Source organism: Tamandua tetradactyla, chromosome 3 (genome assembly GCF_023851605.1).
Source record: "Tamandua tetradactyla isolate mTamTet1 chromosome 3, mTamTet1.pri, whole genome shotgun sequence".
NCBI classification, from domain to species: Eukaryota; Metazoa; Chordata; class Mammalia; order Pilosa; family Myrmecophagidae; genus Tamandua; species Tamandua tetradactyla.
Genome location: NC_135329.1, coordinates 107,959,020 through 107,979,202, shown reverse-complemented (window position 1 = coordinate 107,979,202; position 20,183 = coordinate 107,959,020). Strand labels below are relative to the sequence as shown.

At 37.9% G+C, this 20,183-nt stretch overlaps 1 long non-coding RNA gene across 1 annotated transcript; it reads right to left on the bottom strand.

Annotated features, from left to right (window-relative positions):
• Positions 1-14,400: 14,400 nt before the first annotated feature.
• LOC143677587 (uncharacterized) lies at positions 14,401-17,725 on the bottom strand. Its single transcript, XR_013172696.1, has 3 exons — positions 17,433-17,725; positions 14,771-14,823; positions 14,401-14,524 (listed from the first exon to the last, which is right to left on the bottom strand). It is a non-coding gene; the product is annotated as an uncharacterized LOC143677587 (long non-coding RNA).
• Positions 17,726-20,183: the final 2,458 nt, after the last annotated feature.

Genomic DNA, 20,183 nt, shown 5'->3' with positions numbered 1-20,183 from the left:
ACACCTGGACTGTCTATTTGCAACCTTTGATTAGGGGGGAAAGGGATGGGCAGTCAAACAACCAATTGCAATACATGAAACATGTGGTGCAGTAAATACAAGTATAAGGTTAACTGCTATGGAAGCACAGAAGGGGCAGTAATTAGTTCTTTCTGTAAGATATTGGACAAGCTCTCAGAGAAAAATGAGGTGAATTTTGTTTTTTTTTGAGATGAGTATTTATTAAGAGCTGACTCTATATAGAAGACTGCATTGGACGGTCAGCTCCATTGTCACAAATGACTGGAAGGAAGAGCAGGTTATTTGGGAGAGGGAGGAAAGTCTTAGCAAAAGGTTGGAGATTTCAAAGTATGTTGTTCCTCCAAAGTGCTCCCAGCATTCTGGGGAGAGTAGAAGAAGATAAGCTTGGAGTCAGGCTGTAAAGGTGTTTAATGTCATTCATTGTAGGCAGATCTTTGTCACGGGACAACCTTAAGAGGAAATTATCAGGGCGAGAGTGTAAAGGAAGGCGACAACTCACAGAGCGTAGGATCTTGGGGAGTGGGCTGGAAGGGTGAAGAAAGTGATCCATTTAAGATGACTGAGATGGAACAATTGACGGGATAGTGAGAACACCAGTTTGGCTAAGCTGGTTTCCATGGAAATGCCACATGGAGAGAGAGAGAGATCCCTAATCAGTCTCCAGTTTTCCTGCCATCCCAGCCCAGGTGCCAGACATGCGAGTGAAGATGCGGTCTTGTATGTTCGAGGCTAGGCATGGTGGCTCTGTCCCACGAATTCCTAAGAACTCAGCATCCTTGCCTTGTTGCTCTACTATCCCTAGAGTACTGCCTCATCCTCATCATTGAAGATAGTGGCATGATGTTTCCAGCATGAGAACAGAAGAAGGAACAAAGAAAAGGAAACAGAGGTCTTGTGACACCTTACAGTGTCCCACCTCTTACAGTGGGCTCCTGCGCTCTGCACAAAAATTCTGATTATATCCCATTGGTCAGAACTTAGACACACGTCCATTGCTTACTTGGAAGGCAGCCTGGGGAATGTCATATCTGTTCAGGGAAACCTTGTATCCAGTAAGAAATTCAATTACTATTGAAAATGGACAGCAACTAGTGGTCTTTACCATACCAAGACAATAGTGTCATTGGGGGAAAACAGGATTTCATTAAAAATCAAGTATACTTAGAAAAGATTAAGGGTATAAGGAAATTGTGAAAGCTTATAGACTAAAAAAAATCACATTCACATTACTGTCCCAAGTTGCCAGGATTTTGGTTCCTTATTCATGTTGATAGTAAATATTCCTAATTTTTTCCCAAGACTTTCTCTCTTTAATTATCTCTGGACTTCCCCAAGGGAGTGCATTAACGTTCATGAACCATTTCTCATCATTGCCCACAGATTACTTCCTGCTGGGGGAACAGAAACTCCTCCTTGGGGAAGGGGGACATCCTAATGCCACTCTCTCTGCAATCACCAGCTCCACCATCAGTGGACCCAGAAACCTACCGCTGATGGCAGTATGTTCCTTCCTGTCATGCCTCACATTCAATTCGTCTCAACACCAACAGCTCTATAAGAGATTTTATCTCTTTCAGTTCAGTGCTGCTCACTCTGCTGTGGCCCGTAAAGCATCCTCATGTTACCAAAATTAATCCTATGAATAGTAACTGAATTACTACTAGTAACTGAATAGTAGTAGTAATCGAATTGAAAATTAATTTTCAGCAGTGTGTATCTGGGAACCAGTACTCTCAATGCATCCTAAGCTTTGATAGATGGACATGCTCATGCTTCCAAAGGTATTCTACCCTTATGTTAAGTTCCTTCTCAGAAGTCCTATTGCTTTTTGTTAGAATCTGCCTTAGGCCAAAGTCTTGCTAGTTTATGGGTTTATTTTAATATCTTTCACTGTATTTAGAGAGGTGTCAGACCCTTTTTCTTCCTAAGTCTAATTTGTCAATTATATATGTTTTCATAAACAGTTACAAAGAAAAGGGAAGATGTTAACTTGGCAGCATCAAACTATGAAGTGAATGCACATGTGTATATTGGAGAAGGGATGATAGAACTCAGTGGGAGAGCAGAGTCTAAGCTTTGGCCTATTCTTGTCCTGTGACATTAGCCACATAAAGAAGATTCCAAAGGACAAGGAGATAGGAAAGAAAAGTCAGCAAGACGTGGTGGCCAGGGAAGAAGGGAATGTCTGAGGCAGATGGGGGTGTAGAGAGCATGGGTACTGGAAATAGCAGTCTGTAGAAGTATTCCTATTGGGAGGTGATTGTGCATCACATGGGGAAAGGATGGCATTTGGAATGGGACATCAGGATTACCAGAAATGACAAACATCACTGACAGGAGAATGGGAAGGGCCCCAGAGTCTGATTCCCACTTTGTTTTTTTTCCCCAAGGCCAATATTGCAAATGAGCAACATGAAACCATTTCCAAAAGTATTTTTTAGTGATTACAATTCCTAATTAGTTAAATTTTAACAACGGTTCTAAAGACATGACAGTTTCCCTGTGGTTTAAAAAAAAACTGCTATTAATTAACTACTTTTGAATATATTATCTTTGTTCTTGAAGGATATTAGAATTCTCCCCACCTCCAAGTATTTTTCTGTGTGAGTGTCCATTGCATATGTCTTGGGTCTTCAGAATTTTAACCTTTTAATAAGGGTTAATTAGCAAAGAAGCTGATTACATTATGCAATAAAGGAATCAAACATGATCACTTTTACTACAGCCCCATTTGGTCGAATGGTGGACATCAAAACTTACCCTGTTATGTGGATAGAGAAGGGGGAGTGAAGTAGATTATGAGAAGTAGAACAAGGTAGCCATAGACATTCAGCAACTGGTGATTGCTGACACCTCCCAGAAGAGACACAACCAAGACTGGCCTTCTCAACAGGATCACAGCGTTCAGCAACAGGGCACCCAACATTCCCTTAGATGATATGCCTAAGTCCGGGCAGGCAGACCTGGGAGAACTGACTCTAAGAAGGGGGACTAAGGATCTGGGTTCTAGAACCAACAGTCCCTGAGGAAGACTGCTGAGAGGAAGGCATGAGCCAAGCCTTGCAATGAACACCAAAGGAGAGACTCTCATATACAGGGTTAGGGAGAATGGATCCCCCAAATCACAACTGAATGATAATGTCAGGCATGAAAGAATCACAAATTGTAGGCACCTCCAAAGTTCTCCATAGATTCTTGGGGCAGTTGTCATCCAATAAACGGAAACAGAGGCTTATCCTAGACCCTGAACCTGGAAGATCCCATTGTGCTCAATTCAAGTCACTCCCCATTCACTGCTACCTAACCATAAGCACCCTGAGACTTAAAACAAAGAACACACTTCCTTGTGCCTCTCCCATTCTTTTGCTAGGTGGTTATACAGTTGCACTGAAGAAAAATACTTTAGTATAATAATAAATAATTCAGTGCAAGACACTGTGCGAGGTGCTTCATACACATTGCCTCATTTATTCTTTAAATCCTAAAATCATTTGCAGATTAGGAAATTGACATGGAGGAACTTAGATTTGTACTTCAAGGTCTATCTTTCTGGAAAGTTATGCTCTTAATACTTGCAGTTTCTACACATAAAAATACCCTGCACACATTTCCTAAAAAAGCGAGGCAATCAATTTCCTCCCTCAAAATTGCGCAATTCAAAAAAATGTTTGCTTTTTGTTTGAATTTCTAAGATTGTCTTTCATGTTGATTTTAGCTTGTTAATGATGTTGCAGAGGAAGTTCCGTAGAAAGGCTGTGACGTCTCAATATCTCTAATGTAGAGTGTATATGAAGAGGATAATAGAGCATCACAGATAATCATATTGTCTTTGGCTTCCAATAGATCTTGGTTTAAATCTAGTTTTTCATATCAGATGTGTGACCTCTGGAAAGTCGTCTATCTTTTCTAAGTCATATTTTTCTCATCTCATCTGTAAAATTAAACAATAGGGTTATCTTGAGTATTAAATGAGATTATGACTTTAGCAATTGAGGTTGGCTAATCTGGAGGTGGAGCAGATTTGATATGGAAGAGGGATGATCAAGAATTCTGTTTTGGAGATGTTAAATCTTAGGAACATTTGAGATATCCAAGTAGATGTATAGAATAGGCAGTGGGCTAATCTGTCTGATGTCTATACTGGACATATACATTTGGGAAGCATCAGAATTTATATGGTTTTGTAATCATGAGAGAGAAAGACGTCATGGAAGGAATGTGTAGAAAAAAGGATGGAAGACTGAGCCCTAAAGAAATCCAGTATGGAGGTATGGTAGAAGGAACTGTTTTGTTTTGTTTTATTTTTTCCTAAAAAAATAAAAGGCTTAAGAGCGATAAAAGAAAAAAAATGAAAAGAGGATTTATAGTCTGTATGTCATAATTTTATACTTCAATAGAAAGTTTACTTTTCTACTTTTATTTATGTACTTATATCTTGTTTTTCTAATGAGATAAACATTTCTGGTCAAGCAGAGATCATGATTCTCCCTACTCAGGTGCTTTATATGAGCCCAAGAATATTTTCGATTTTAGGAAAAGGATAAGATAGATATTCTAACTTATAATACCGAGAGTCATCTTACCCCATAGGAAATCTCTATAGTCTTTAATAGATCATAAGGAGGATTTAGCCTGACTCTCTGTATAAAAGAGAAAGAAACTTTTCATAGCAAAACCATTTTCCACCTTGTCTACTTAAATCAAATACCTTGTTGGTAGATTAAGGCTATTCAATTGCAATAAAGGCTCTAAATCAGAGGTTGACAAAATAGGCAAGTATCTGATTATGTTTCTGGACTTACTCAATGGGTAATCAAAACTCTAATCTTTACATGATTACATTTAAGAAGGGTAACACTTTAGTTTTGTATCAGTTAATCAGGAAACCAAAAAAAAAAAAATCTATTAAAATATTTCATAGCCTTTATACCACCTATCCACAGGTACAGTAATTAGTGAAAGGCAAAAAAGAGGAGTAGGCAGGAAGATGATTTCTAAGGGGATTCTAGTTTCAGTACTTAGTTGAATTATGGCTACCTGGTTGTTGAGATGGAAACCCGCAGGAGAAATGACAGAGATTGAGTGGAAGATGACACGCAGGTTTAAACAACAGGATAAAGGTGATGTACTATTCAACTCACTGGGGTGAGGCTCTCGCTTTGGTTTTTCATTTATTTAATTTTGGGAACTGGAAATTCATAGGATGAGATTCTTGACCGAAAAAAAAAAAAACAGCAAAGAAAAAACCACACACACACACATAACCCCATTCTTTAGGCAACATCCTTTATATTGCTCTGTGTATTGATTTATGTTTATTTTAATGTGTGTTCTTCTATACACACATTGTACACTAACACTATTGAAAAAGTAACTGGTAAATAATGTTGTATTTCTTATTATTGATTAACATTTTAATAAAAAAAGAAAGCAAGAAGTCCTGTAATCCTGTCTTCCAGATAATTACAGTTGACATGGAAAAATAAGGAGCAATATATATAGACCAGTACAGTATACAAACAGTGCCAAGAAGTATAAAGTGGAAATGAAAAGCCGTTATCCTCCAAACCCAGCCCTCCTTATTGAACATAACTATTTTGAACTGTGCATTGTAGTTTCCAAAAAGCATATGTATGTATGTATTCATTCATTCATTTGTTGAACCTTTATTAAAGTGTTGATATGTACATAAATATATATGTATATACACATATAATGCAATATATTACATGGATAATATGCATATATATCTACTGTATTATAAATTTAATGTGTACACAAATGCACATGTAATACATTATATCTATAAGATATATCCATGAGTGTTTGTGTCCATATAGAACCACTCACACACATATACTTACCTTGGTCTAACCAGAAACTATTAAAAATGCTTACCATCAGTTATATAGGTTACCTGTACACTAAAGGTAGACAAGTTTTTCCTCAAAGACAACTTCATATAATTTTTTCTCATTTAAAATATTTTCTTTCATTCCCTCCTTTATTATTTCTATCCTTCCTTCCTTCATTTCCATATTTGCAAATGTTACAGCAAGCTTTATTGTCTTCTAATTAGTTTACAGAATATACCCCCACCTTTTCATTTTAGGTATTATTTCTATATTTATTATAACAGGAAGGATATTTTAGTGATTCTAGAGAAAGAATACCTGATTTCAAGCCCCACTTTCACAATTTACTGGATGTATGATCTTGTGAATTTTTTTTAAACTTTCTTTTGACTCTGATTCCTTGTCTATAAGATGGAGACAACAATAAAGAAATAGTGCCAATCCTGGAGGGCTGTTTTGGAGACTAAATGAGTGCAAATAAAATGCCTAGATCAGAGATTAAGTGTACAATACATGTTGGCTATTTCTATTTTCTTTCTAAACCCATTTGCTGAAGATGTTTTGCATTGTTGTTTAAGTAATAATATGTGTTAAATTTTATTAAGTCCTGTAGCGAATCTCTGCTCCTTTTAGTCAGTCGGTTCTGTATTTTTTCTTTTTGGAGAAAATTCTACCTTAAAATAGTTACCTGAGAGCCAGTTCTCCTACTTATAAATTCACAAAATACTTGTTTGCCTAAAATAAAACTCTCTTGAGTGGTTTTTTAATATCCCTTCGGTATACCTTAATTTTTGTCATATTTACATTATTTACAATTGGTTTTGTAAATGTACTTAATAATTTACTATGACAAATAGTTCTAGGAAATAAAGGACCAAATTTGCAGCATATTGGGTACTAGGGGACTGTTTTGCAACACATGGGTAAGTCTTTCTAGGTTTGCTCAATTCATGTGACATTAAAAAATCTTTTTCCTAAAAAACATTTCATTAAAATAACATGTTTTAAATAACGATTACTAATCACATGCAATATTTCATATGAAGTATATAGTTTTTAAGATATTTAACTCATATAATTTATGATATAGTCCTGACAAAAGGGCAAAAGGGAATATTATAACTATGTTTGAAGTAGGTACAATTTCTGTATATTATTTACTTTATAATATAGTACTTTTTATAAATTAGAGACCTGTACAAAATATGAGTTCGATGAAATTGTGATCTATTTTTACCACTTTTAAAATAATACCTTGAATTAATGCCAGTTCTCACTAAACAGAAGTAGTATTTAGTCAATTTATAAGAGCAAGCATTCAGAACATCGAAAACTAGAAATAGGTTAATAAATAATCACAGATAGAATATGAAATATCATTTATTTAATCTCAGATTTGATCAGTGCTTGTTACCAAAAAAATATATTTTTCAGAATGGGTTTCTGAAAAACTGATAAAATTCCTTAAAGTTTTCACTAGTCAATAAAATAGTAAAATAGCAGGAATACATGATGACATCATTCATGGAATGCAGCAAAAGCAATGATTTTTTTATATTTGTAATAAATATTCCTATTTGGAGTCCCTTTGAAAAATTGACTATCAAAATCCATTGTTTTACAGCAATGATAAGGAAAATATTGAACTCCCAGATTCCTGCAGAAAAACTTGAAATAAGTAAAGTTACGCAATAGGCAATGGGATGGAGTATTAGTTTTTCACGCAGTTTATTTTGGAGGTATACCTGGAAGTAGGCTTTCTTGAAGCTAGATACTCAAAGAATGTTTTATTGAAATCTGTTTATGACCTATTCAGGTATCCACTAGAAGGTGACATCCTTGGGGACAGGGTATGGTCTGTTATGTTCACTGCTATTTTACCAGCAAGAGACCAGGTACATTTCAGGGTCACAATAGACATTTATTGAATGAATGCATGGATGGATAGATGGGTAGATGGATGACTCAATGAATAAATCTATAACCTTGTAAAATTTTCCCTGTCAAATTTACTGGAATAAAATTAAATGCAGTAGAAGTGTGTGACCTAGGCAATTTTTTTGTCTGAATATTGAAATTGATCCAAAAAAACTGCATAAGGAAAACTTTGAACCTGTCCTTAATTTGTTTCTGAGCAGAGACAGGATATCTTCCAATCAAGTATATGTCCTTGTAAGGTAAGATTTTTATGGGAGAATGCTGTATTATAGAACCCTATACTATCAAAGCATAGAGTTTGGTTTTAACCAACTATGCAAAAAAGTGGTATTCCTGGGACCACAGAGCAAATTTATTGCCCCCTGTGGCTGTCAAAGCTTAACTGAGAGAATGAACCCTTGAAGAAGATTTATTGGCTTTAGAAGCCTGTTCTTACCACACACACTCTAAAACATGTTCTTTATTAATTTATGCCAGCACAGAGCTCACCTCTCTAACTCTCTAGTAGAATTGGGCTTTATGGTGATGATATTGGTTTATATAAAAAAAAAATTATAAGAAACAACTCCAAAATATTGTAATTATGTTTTCTATAAGGTTGTTATTTATAAGCTTTTTAAAAGATGACCATGCATGAGGGAATTTTATATCAGGTTTCATAGCAGGACTAGTTGTATTTCCTTAAAAAAAATGATGCTTTTGTCTAACAGACCCTGTCATTGTCTTATGGATCAACTGACCATGCTTGCATTTTTTTGTAAGCTTTTTCTGGAAAGCTTACAGATAAACTAGTCTGCCTACTGCAATTGGTTTTGATCACTGTGTACACATGGGTGTGTGTGTGTGTGTAGGCATTAGGTTCACTTCTGGCACCATTATTGTTTCCTCCCATTTTGTCTTCTTTCTTATATTCATTTAGTTTCAATTATCTTAATAAAGCAGACATGTTTTAAGGCAAATTAGATCAATTGTAGAACAAGGTAGAATTATCAGTTATTTATCTACTAATAAATAAAAATAAGTTAACTTTAATTTCAAAACTAAGAATAAAGTAAATCATTTTACTTTATTCATAAAGTAATCATTCATAATGGGTTATGAATGATTTACCAATTGACAAGTTGACTTCCTCATTATTTAAAAGCACCAAATACCCAACTGAGGGCAGCTCTTCAAGATATAAAATCCCATGGGGAAGAACTTAATTAACCTAGAAAATGTCTCCAGATGATATTCATTTGTAATTCTGAGCTATTCTGATACAAAAATAAAGGTGAAGAGGAAGGGAAGGCAGTGCCAAAGGCATGCATGATTAAACAGAGAGATGGAGCCAATATAAGGAGATAAAGTTCTCCAAGGGTGTTTTAGTGATGTGCTACTATGTCCTCAGTGCCTTCTGAGAGCATTTAGATGTCCCCAGGTGTTAGTTAACATCAGAATTAGGCATCTCAATGAAAGCTTTCACTTTTATAGGAAGGCCTTTGTTGAAAAAGATTTGTCAGAGGCACTTAATGTCTGAATCTCTTTCTCATCTCTGATCTTATTTCATCTCACTGAAAGTTAGGTTTCTGACATCTTCCTGTGGTGACTCTCTTGCTTATCTAAGGAATCCCATTGTCCACTCCTCAATTACCTGCACCAAATACCACCTCCCAGAAGAGGGTCTATTGTAAGCCACCGCAGGTCCATGGATATCATTTTAACTCCTTTCTCCTATTTTGCATAGGACTGTTGAGGGCCATAGATCAAGGAAGAAAAGGCCTCAGGAGAGTCTATCTGTCCAAATTGGCAGATGGGTCAGAGCTTCAGGCCCTCAAGCAGGTTGTAAATGGCCAGAGAGGTTTCTACGGGGTTGTATTTCTTTGGGGCTGGGAGGCAGGTGACCTTTAGATTCCTGAGAATGTTCTGAATACGTAGTATATTATGACTTTACTCCACCAAATCCCCCATTTCCTCCTAAGCACTAAACCAGACACTCATCATCTACTGAACTCATAAAACTTCCACTAATGGATGGAACAAATTGCCCCCTCATTTCAGACCTGAGTTCTGTTGCCTCTACATTTTAATATTTTAGGTAGGATTGGGGCCAAATCATTATAGATGGTGCCAAAGACCCTAATTATGTGCTAGAAAGGTCAGGTAGAGTGTCTTTCTTTCCCTTCTAAAACATACAAATCAATTTATTGCCTCCTAAAATCTACCCTATAAAAGAGTTTTGCTTTGGAATGCTACATAAAGCCACTGTGCTTTCTTTAAATTTTGTCCCATCTCAGTTTTATAACCTGAAGCTATAATTAAGAAATTATATTAGTTCAGGGATCTTAGCATTCTCAGCAGACAAAACCATTTCCTTAGGTTTATTTGTTTTGTAGGGTTTTTTTTCTTCTCAATTTGGAAGAAGGAAAGAAGGGGGAAATCATCAAGAGTAACACCAAGTAAGCACACCATTGGTAAACTTTTGAATTTTGACATGAGGTAGAGCAGGATTTCCAGGTAAGTGGGATAAGGAGAATAGGAGTGGTATAAATGTAATCTGATTAACCTGGGGAACTCTGAACAATATGCATACCTGTTTTCTGTCTGGGAAGAAGAAATGAGGAAAATAACGGTAATTGGTAAGCAAGCACTTCTCGTGTACTCTTCCATTTTCCTGGTTAGAAAGCATTGCAATAAATGTTTGACGCTTTGAGAAACTGGTTAATTTACTAATATTGCTTGTGCTGGGCCCTCTTTGTCCTATTTGCTTTGTGATTGATTCCTGCTTTGCTCAGTACCAGCAGATGGGGGGCGGGGTGGTGAAGAGAAGAAGGGAGACAATCCTTGAAGGCTGTATTTTGCAGTCCCAGAACCAGCTGATTTCAACCTAGGCTTAGTTAATGAGAAGTACTGACAAGGATGAGAGGAAGGGGAAGGGGAAAAGCCAGGGTATTTCTTATCACCTCTCTCTCTGAGGCAAGCAACAGGTCTCTCAGTCTGTGTCTCTTCCATGGCTTCAATCCTCAATGGATAGATCTTCTGTGGTTTCAAAATTTCTAGATGTGCTGGCAGGCTCCAGTAACCTGCCTCCTCCCTGGTTCCTGCAGGTATCTTGCACTACTAAGCTCCAGTTTGCCTCTCCATCCCCTATTTGTCTTTTCAGCTCTTTCAACACCTGGGGAACCAATGTCTTGTAATAAGTTTCCTCTGTTTTAAATACTTAGAGTGATTTTTATCTTCCTGATTGGAACTAACTGATATAACACTCTAGCATTTAATTTGTGTAAAAAGTAAAGAACACCAAAAAGTGTAAGGCTTGTTAGTTGCTATTCATTCAATTACAAAAGGGGTAAAGCCCAATCAAAACTTTCTTAAGCAAAATAATGTAGGTAATGGCTTGCATAGTCAAAAGACCAAGGGTTACAGCTTGATTTGGGGGTCCAATAGTTTTACCATTAATTTCACTAATTTGATTTCTTGGGTGCTCTTTCCTTTTCTGTTGTGTTTCTTTGTTTCCTCTGGATTGGCATCATTGTCAGTTTTAGTCTCACTTCACCATAATAAAAACTCCAAAAGACAGAAGAATTTACTTCTCTAATAGCTACCAGCCATGTTGAGGTGGACAGTCTGGGTTTCAGGTCAGCACCTCTGGCTCTGTCCACTGCAGTTATGTCTCTCCCAGTCCCAGGTTGTCTCACTTCCTGTGCAGCCCATACAGCCAGGCTCTCTCCTGTGTCTGTTCCAGTTTCTCTGCTTATTGATTTCAGCAGAGAGCTTTTCCCCATAAAGGTGTTGACTGAGCTTGTCATGTGATTTGTGTGGTTCAAATATCTTCTTACGAAGAGACAAGAACAGCATTTCCTGGCAGTCACTAATGGCTTGTAATAAACACATAACCCATCAAACAATGAAGTAAATGGATAACTATTTTATCTGAAAGTGGAAATAGAGACTTAATTATCCAACCCTAGTAAATATCTAAGATGCCGTTTGTGGATTCACAAAAAGAAAGCCCACAAATCTGGAAGCTGAAAAAATAAGACTGGTGGGATTGCAGGGGCTAATAAAGAGCATTCTTCACTTCCTCTTTATTGAGTTTTGAACAAATTTATGTAAATAGACCCAAAAAATCAGAAAGACAGAGAATGGAAAACTTTTAATGGATATTTATAACATCCACTAAGAAATAGAGACCTTTCTCACAAGTCTGGGCTCATTCAAGGGAAAGGTTAGGCCACACTCAGTGAAGATTACTCCGTCATACTTGGGAGTCCCCAAAGAGGGGCTGAGAGGCAGCTTTGGGATGGCTTCTTGAAAGTGGGTCTTGGCCCTGACCTGTGTGTGGTTGTCCTGGAACAGGAGTGGAGCAGAATGCACACATCCTACTTAATCCAATGAGAGAGAGGAGAAGGGGTCCGAATTGAGTATGCTAAATTGCTTTTTAGTTCCACCCGTGAGATACCGTACTTCCCTTCAGAAGTGGGTAGAAATTGTGAAGCTGGTAGATGCTTCTAGATTCTGGGCTCAAGCTGAAAGTCGGGAGAAGAAATGAAAAATTCCATCTAAAAGCACCTATAGATTATGTGTAACACTGTTTAATCTGCTATTGAACATTTGAGTTTACCAATGGATAAAAGCTTCAAAAATGTAATGCATTAAACTGTGAAACATAGCAAATGATTTTAAAAAATCAGCATAATGACTATCCCTTAAGTGAGAGTTCAATACCAAATCCTTACTGGACTTTGAATAAAAAAAAAAAACAAACTTGTTGATAACAGACAAGGCCATTAGTATTATTGTCTGGTGATTGTTAAGAAGCACCAAAAAAATTTTGGAAATTTGTTCTAGAAATATGGCATATCAATCAACAGAAATTATTTTGACTTAAATGTTACTGTTCTCCCATACGAAGTTTAATGTGATTTTATATGACTAATGAAAGCCAAACCTATGTTCATGAAATAGAGGGCAAGGCTATTGGTTGAGTTAGCATGCCAAAGCCAGAGAGAAGGAATTCCTTGAGTACTGCTGTATTCTACTGGGATAATGGGCAGCGATGAAGGATTAAGATGCTACCCCCTTCTGATGAAGACATCTGAATTTCTTCACAGGGATTTCTGGAAAGTGGTTTAGTCCCTAGGAATGACTGTATAAAATTAAAGGCCCTGAGTGGGGACACAGGGTGTATTTTGCAGGGAACATGATACACTTCCAACATGGCTCAGCTCCCACTATATGGGACCTTAACTACATTTAAAAATAGCTCTGTTTTGTTTTAGCATTTTTGCTGTTGTTGACAAAGTCATTTTTTAAATAACTTCTTGATTTGAAATAACTTTAAACTTAGAGAACATTTGCAAGAACAATGCAGAAAACTCCTGTAAAACCTTTACTGAGATTTCTTTATCATTAATATTTTGCCACATTTGCTTTATCACTTTCAATCTCCCTCTCCCTTTTTCACCTTCCCTCCCTCCCTGCCTGTCCTCTCTCTATATATACATACATGAATACATATATGTATATATATATATACACATTTTTCCAAACCGTTCGTAAGTAAGTTGCAGAGACAACGTCTCTTTATCCCTAAATAAATCGGTGTGCATTTCTGAAGAACAAGGTATTTCTTAAGAATAAGGCCATTGTCTTACATAACCCTAGTGCAATGATCAAAATTGGAAAATTTCACACTGATACAATATTATTATTTAATCTATTATTATTAATCTTACCCAAATCTTGCTAATAGTCCAAATAATGTCCTTCTTGTAGTTGCGTTTTTAATTCTGACTCTTCCTGGATTTTGACTTTCAAATAAATGGCAGATACGAAAATCAAGAGGTACCTTTTAGTGAGACACAGGTGGTCTTTCCTATACTTGGACTGATTGTTCCCTTGTGCAAATATGAAACTTTGACCTGAAAAGGAAGCCTCCTAAGACTTGCTTTCAGAGAAGCTTCTCTATTGGTATTTACAAGTCATATTTAGTGTTAGCAGATCAAGGTCTCTAGTTTCCTTAGAAACTTTCTACCAATTTCTGAACACCCTAAGGATGGTTCCATGAGTTCCTCCGAGCAGCACTCCATCCCGATGTGATGCATCTGCTGTTATTATTATTTTCTAATCTGCCCTGATTCCTCAGGTGGTATCATCTCCTCAATATGCAATAACTTACTGACAGCACTGGCCCTTGGATTGTGTCATTTCCTATTGGTGACACTGAGAGATTTCAGTGAGCTTTGTGCTTCCATAGAGATTTGGGATGTAACCTGACACTATGCAGTCCCCTAATTCTTTTTCTTGAGTCCACTAAGCTTCACACTCCTTTATTCCCTATTAAAATCCTCCCTGTCCTCTCAGCCATTTTCATTCACATTAGAATGAGGTCCAAGGCTGCTGATTCACTGTGAACCTTTCACCAGTCAAACTTCCAGCAAGAGGCTTGTCTCTTACATCTTCTCAGGTTTGTGATGCTCATCCTTATGGATTGGCCCGTGTGACTGCACATTGCAGAGAATACATAAAACACACACACACACATATGCATACCATATGAATAGATTTAACTGAGACCCCTATATAAGATCCTTATACTTACCAGATATACTTAACATCAGAACTTATCTTATCCCTTGTGTGGTTGTGTGCGGGCAGGATTCAATGTCAGATCTGCTTGTAACTAGTCATATAGCTGATCTACTCTTCTTGCAGCTAGCCAGTCCTTCCTGTGATATACATATATTTAGATTATAAATTAATTAAAATATATATAATTCAGCTACCACTTGATGGCAAGCTAAAGTGGGTTTGCTGCCATTAGGGAAGGCAGAAGAATATGATGAAGCACACAGTTCAGAAAACTATGTGCTTAAGGCTTTTTTGTAGGATAAATGATAAAAAAAAAACTTAATTTTAATAATCTAGGGATATCTCCAAGAAGTTTGTTAGGGCATATTAAGCGAAATGCCCACCTGCAATTTTGGTGATAATTCTTCTGAATGGCCCTTGTTAGGTTAGCAGAAGTCTAAGAGATGAATAGAGGAAGTTAAAGATTTCAATATTCATGAGAAAGGAAATTACAGTATCTTTATTAAAATTATGTAATTATGACCATCAAAAAACTAAGTACATATTGACCGCTAATTACCTATATTCATATATTTAGAAAGGAATTTTTAAATGAAGGCTTAAGGCTTACCCAGATAAATACCTTTTCATTGGTTTTCAATTGCTATTAAATGCCACTCACTCTGGTTTTCTTCCTAGAGTGTGTGGCAATGCTACTGAGCCTAAAACAAGTATGACCTGTGCTAATTGCTTGACCTTATCTGAAATCATTGTCTCTGGTCTGTTTTGTGCTTCTGATGATCCTGAGTGCTGGATTTCTCTTCCGATTTTTCTCTTTAGTTCTCTGATTTTATGGAAGGAATAGCAGATCTTCTAATGCATACTCTCGTTCTCTCTTTGTCTTTTCTTTATATTTTTATTCACTTCTAGTTTGGAACTTTCTTGAGGGAAAACATAAATTCCATCAGCTTAGAGTTGACACCAGTAACTTAGAATTTCTGCTTTAGGCTTCTGATCAATATCACCTACTTTTCACTTGTTCTGAACCTGAAATGTGGAAGCAGCACAGTATTTAAACATTTTAAACTCAGTTTCGGAGTGGTCTTCTCACTTAGGTATGTTGGTTGAAACTTTTGTGTTCTGCCTTGCTGTGTTAGTGTTGCAATTTGTGCATTCTGTGCTGTAAAAAATGGCTTTATTTGCTATGGCTGCATATGACAAATTTACAGTATTATAATCCTACAATCCAGAACGAACATGCTACTGATCTTAGTAGGATCTCCTACTTATCCTACCCTGACTACATCTCAGGCATGTTATGTATAACATCTTATTTATCCTTATAATGATCCCATAGTCTTCATTGTCCAGATGAGGAAAATAAGGTTGTGTTAAAAAGCTTGCCTCAGATTACATCATGGCAAAGTCAGAATTTGAACTCAGGTCTCTGACCCTAAAGCCCATGTTTGTAATTGTGCTGGTTTGAAAGGATATATGCCCCCTAAGAAAGCCATGTTTTAATATAAATCTCATTACTTAAAGGTAGAATAATCCCTACTCAGTACTGTATATTTGAAACTGTAATGAGATCATCTCCCTAGTTGATGTGATTTAGTTAAGAATGGTTGTTAAACTGGATTAGGGGATGACATGTCTCCACCCATTTGAGTGGGTCTTGATTGGTTTACTGGAGTCCTATAAAAGAGGAAATATTTTGGAGACTCAGAGAGACTCAGAGAGAGCAGAGAATGCTGCAGCACCACGAAGTGGAGAGTCCATTGGAGATGAAGAAGGAAAATGCCTCCCGGGGAGCTTCATGAAACCAGAAGCCAGGAGAGTAAGCTAGCAGATGATGCCATATTTGCCATGTGCCCTTCCAGCTGAGAGAGAAGCCCTGACTGTGTTCGCCATGTGCCTTTCCAGATGAGAGAGAAACCCTGAACTTCATCGGCCTTCTTGAACCAAGGTATCTTTCCCTGGATGCCTTTGATTGGACTTTTCTATAGACTTGTTTTAATTCTCGGCCTTAGAACTGTAAACTAGCAACTCATTAAATTCCCCTTGTTAAAAGCCGTTCCGTTTCTGGTATATTGCATTCCAGCAGCTAGCAAACTAGAACAGTAATGGTTATGGGATATAATCTCATTTAATAAATATGTATTGGGCACCTAAAATGCCATATGTTGGTATGGTGGGATATAAAATTTTACTACAATTTGGTTTGTTCTTTCCTAGAACTTCTGGTTTAATGAGGGATAAAGGGAGAAACAAATGAAGTTCCTTAATATGAAAGGAATAGCAAAAACGGATGCCTGGAGTCGTGAAACAGGCCTTGTGGAGTGACGCTTGGACTGAGGCTTATATGCAGGACAGGGTACAGCTAAGCCGATAGGATGAGGAATGCAGTTGCAGAACTGCACAGAAGGAGCAAAGGTGAAAGTGGAAATGAGCAGAGAGAACATTTGGCTGTACCTTCCTTGCTGAGAAAGGGTCTGTGTTTGAATCATTTCTGAATCCATAGAATCCATAGCACTGAAGGTAATACCTAATGAGGATGTCTAAAGAATGTTGTGGGCTGAAACACTGAGGAATTTTGTTTAAGGAGGGGTTTTGATTTGAAGGGGAGAAAGGGAAAAGATAGGAAAGGTGGTTGGGAATAACTGTAGAAAGCTTTTAAGACCATCCCTAGAACTAAGTATGATTCTCTGAATGTCAGTTTAGAGTACAGGAATTGATCTGTCAGAAAGCAGAGAACCATGGGATGTCTTGGAGTAGGCAAATGACATAATGAAACAAGTGTTGTAAAAATAATCTGAGCTGGGAGAAAGATATCAGGGAAACTAATTAATAAGACCGCTGCAAAAATCTAGTTCTGCTTCAGCCTAGGATGGAGAGGACTGGAAAGAGGAATGCTCAGCTTAACAACAAGTATCGACCAGATAAACTATAAAATCATAATGTGTATTGAAGCCATCACAATGGGCCAGTTCAAGGAGCAGGCAATTAGTCTGAAATTTGAGAGAAGACAGCTGTGAACCACAAGCTGAAACGTAAAAACTAGCTCACCTGAGGCAGATCGCTGTGGGAGGCATTGCAGTGGCCATATGAGTGGGTAAGAAGTGTTCAGCTAAACCTTTTAAGGAATTGCTAATAGTGAATATGGACTAGTGTGAGAGTATAGGCCCCCAAGGGCCTCCAGCACGGGAATTCACATCCACTTGCAGGCTCCTCTCTGTGAACCTCCATGGAGAGCTCAAGAGTAAGATTGGAAGAAAGACCAGAGACCTGGAAAAGTGTTCTGGAAGGGTGCAGGACTGGAGGAACTCAGCAGCTGCTGCTGCAGGAGGACCTGAGCCTTGGAGAGAACTTTCTTGCTTATGGAACCAAAACCTGAGGTCACAAAGTCAGCATTGTTGACCCTGCAGCACAGGTGAAGACCCACTGCTGCTGGAGGTCGGGTCTGAGAAAAACTCTCTCCTCCTGGGGGAGCTTCAGGAAATTCAGCTGGGCCAAGGAATTAGTTCTTCTGCCGGTGGAGAAGAGAGGAATTGCTCTTTTGCGGAAGACTCACCTAAGTCCAGGTCAGGATTTGGCTGTCCAGAAAAGAGGGCAGTGTCACCAAGCCCCACCCCAGACCCAGAGACATGAGACCTACCTAAGACACAGGCTGGACAGGACAACTGAGAACTTCCTGCCTTCTGCTACCTGCTAATAAGCAACAGCTGTCCACTCTGGCAGAGGGACAAGAGCATGGAGAGAGAAAAACTCTGAGGCACCATGAAAGCTGGGCATGGACTAGAGGGAGTAAAACCCTCCATCTACCCTCCCCTTTGGGTCCTGTGCTGTGCTGAAGATCAACTGAAGGGAGAAGGGAGGTGAGTTTCTAGCAGCAAGACCAGGTAGGTGTCGATTGCAACAATCAGGTGGGAAAGGTGGTGGCTTGGATAGGATGGTAGCAGTGGGGGAAGTGCAAAAGGCTCTGAATCTGATTATGATTGTGGGGTATGAGATAGGAGTCAAGGATGACTGACTCTTTTTGGACTGGACCCTAGAAGACGGAGTTGCAAGTTAATGAATTTGGGAAGACTGAGATGAGGAGCAGGTTTGGGGAACAAAACAAGAGTTCCGGATATTTACAGTAGAAGATTATTCATAATCACTTGGAGGCTTTGTAAGTAACCACACATTATCCTTTGCACCTCTGTTTGTAGGGAGGGTAGACAGCAAAGGAGGAAAGGCTTGCCAAAAAACTGCTGGTAGCTTTGTGCTCCTCGGAGAACTGAACTTTTTCTTGGTTGTTGCCTATTAGCTGGCCATGCTTTCTTGATTTATAAGATGGGGATTTTTTGCCTTCATCCATAGTCCTTGGTTTTCCCCTGCGTTGGATAAGAATTGTGGTGTGAGGCTTTGGAGGTGATATTTACCAGCATGTTTCAAACATTGTTAACTAGATTTGTGAATTTCATGGCTCCTTAATCTTGTGATTCCATCCCTTCTCCTCAGCCTCACCTAGAGTCAGCAGTATATGCTGTAAATTCATATAGTAACATGCCTTCTCAGGTAGGAATTACAAACTTTATTGGAAAAAATGGGGACTCTCGAGAATTCTATGAGGCAGTTTCATTATATGGGCCCTCAAAAATTTTTAAGATCCCAAGAGGGTAATTATATTTCAAAATAAAGCAGATCTTTTGGTATTATTTCTCTTTCATTTAAAATGGAAGAGACAGTGTCTTTTATTCAAAGCCAAGTTCCTGTGGTATTCTGGCTAAGCACAGAAAATGAAGTATTACTTGATTGGTAAGAGGGGGAAAGGATTTTATTCTGAAAGGGAAAAGTTTGGGTGAAATATATGGTAGTATATATAAAGCCATAGGGCTGGCAATCCTGAAATGCTGAGAATCTCAACATGAACTTTGCGGAAAACGCCTATCAAAAATACCTGAAATGCTCCTTAGATATTCAGCTCCTTGGGGTCTATCCCAGATCTCCTGCTTCGGAATTCTTTTGGTGGGATCAAGATTTGGTATTGTGCCTTACAACTTCTGGGATTCTCATGTGTGTCTTTTGTTCATGTTCAGAACTCAAAAATTCACATTAGTAGATAAGTAAAATGGACAAATTTTGCTTCTTCCTATTGATGCAGTACTATGTTGATAAAATTCTCCTTTTGATATGTGACTATTCTACTTCAAGAGGGGAGAAAATGCAAAGCTTCCACACTACTGAATACAATTATCATGCAAAGGAGTGTCACTCTGTCTGCTTTACTTCTATATTGTTCTTTTTGATAACTCCTTGATGGGTTCCCCAAAATGGTAATATTTAGCATGTGTTGAATATTTATGATACAACAGGCTCGTTGTAAGCATGATATCCTTGAATTTTCAGGTTGACTTCAAGGGGAGGTTTATTCACATTTTGCAGACAGGAATCAGATCTGAGAAGTTAATTAGTTTGCTCGAGTTCACACAGCAGATTAGTTGTGAATCTGGATTTAGCCCATAGCCCTTACTATTGTGCTTTGTGGTTTTAAAAATTCTCATATAAGCCACCTCTTTTAGGCCATATGGCAACTGCTTTGCATTAACTAAACAATTAACTCCCATTTATTCAGCAAAATTAGGTACTGTGTATTTAGGTTATTCTGATTAATAGAGTCATCATAGTTCATATAAAATGCCAACTTCCAAAGAACCAGAGTTCAATTAGACTTACATAAAAATAATGCCCTCCCCCTTCTTTCTTTGCATGGACAGGTACTGGGAATTGAGCCCAGGTCTCCGGCTTGGCAGGCAAGAACTCTGCCTGCTGAGC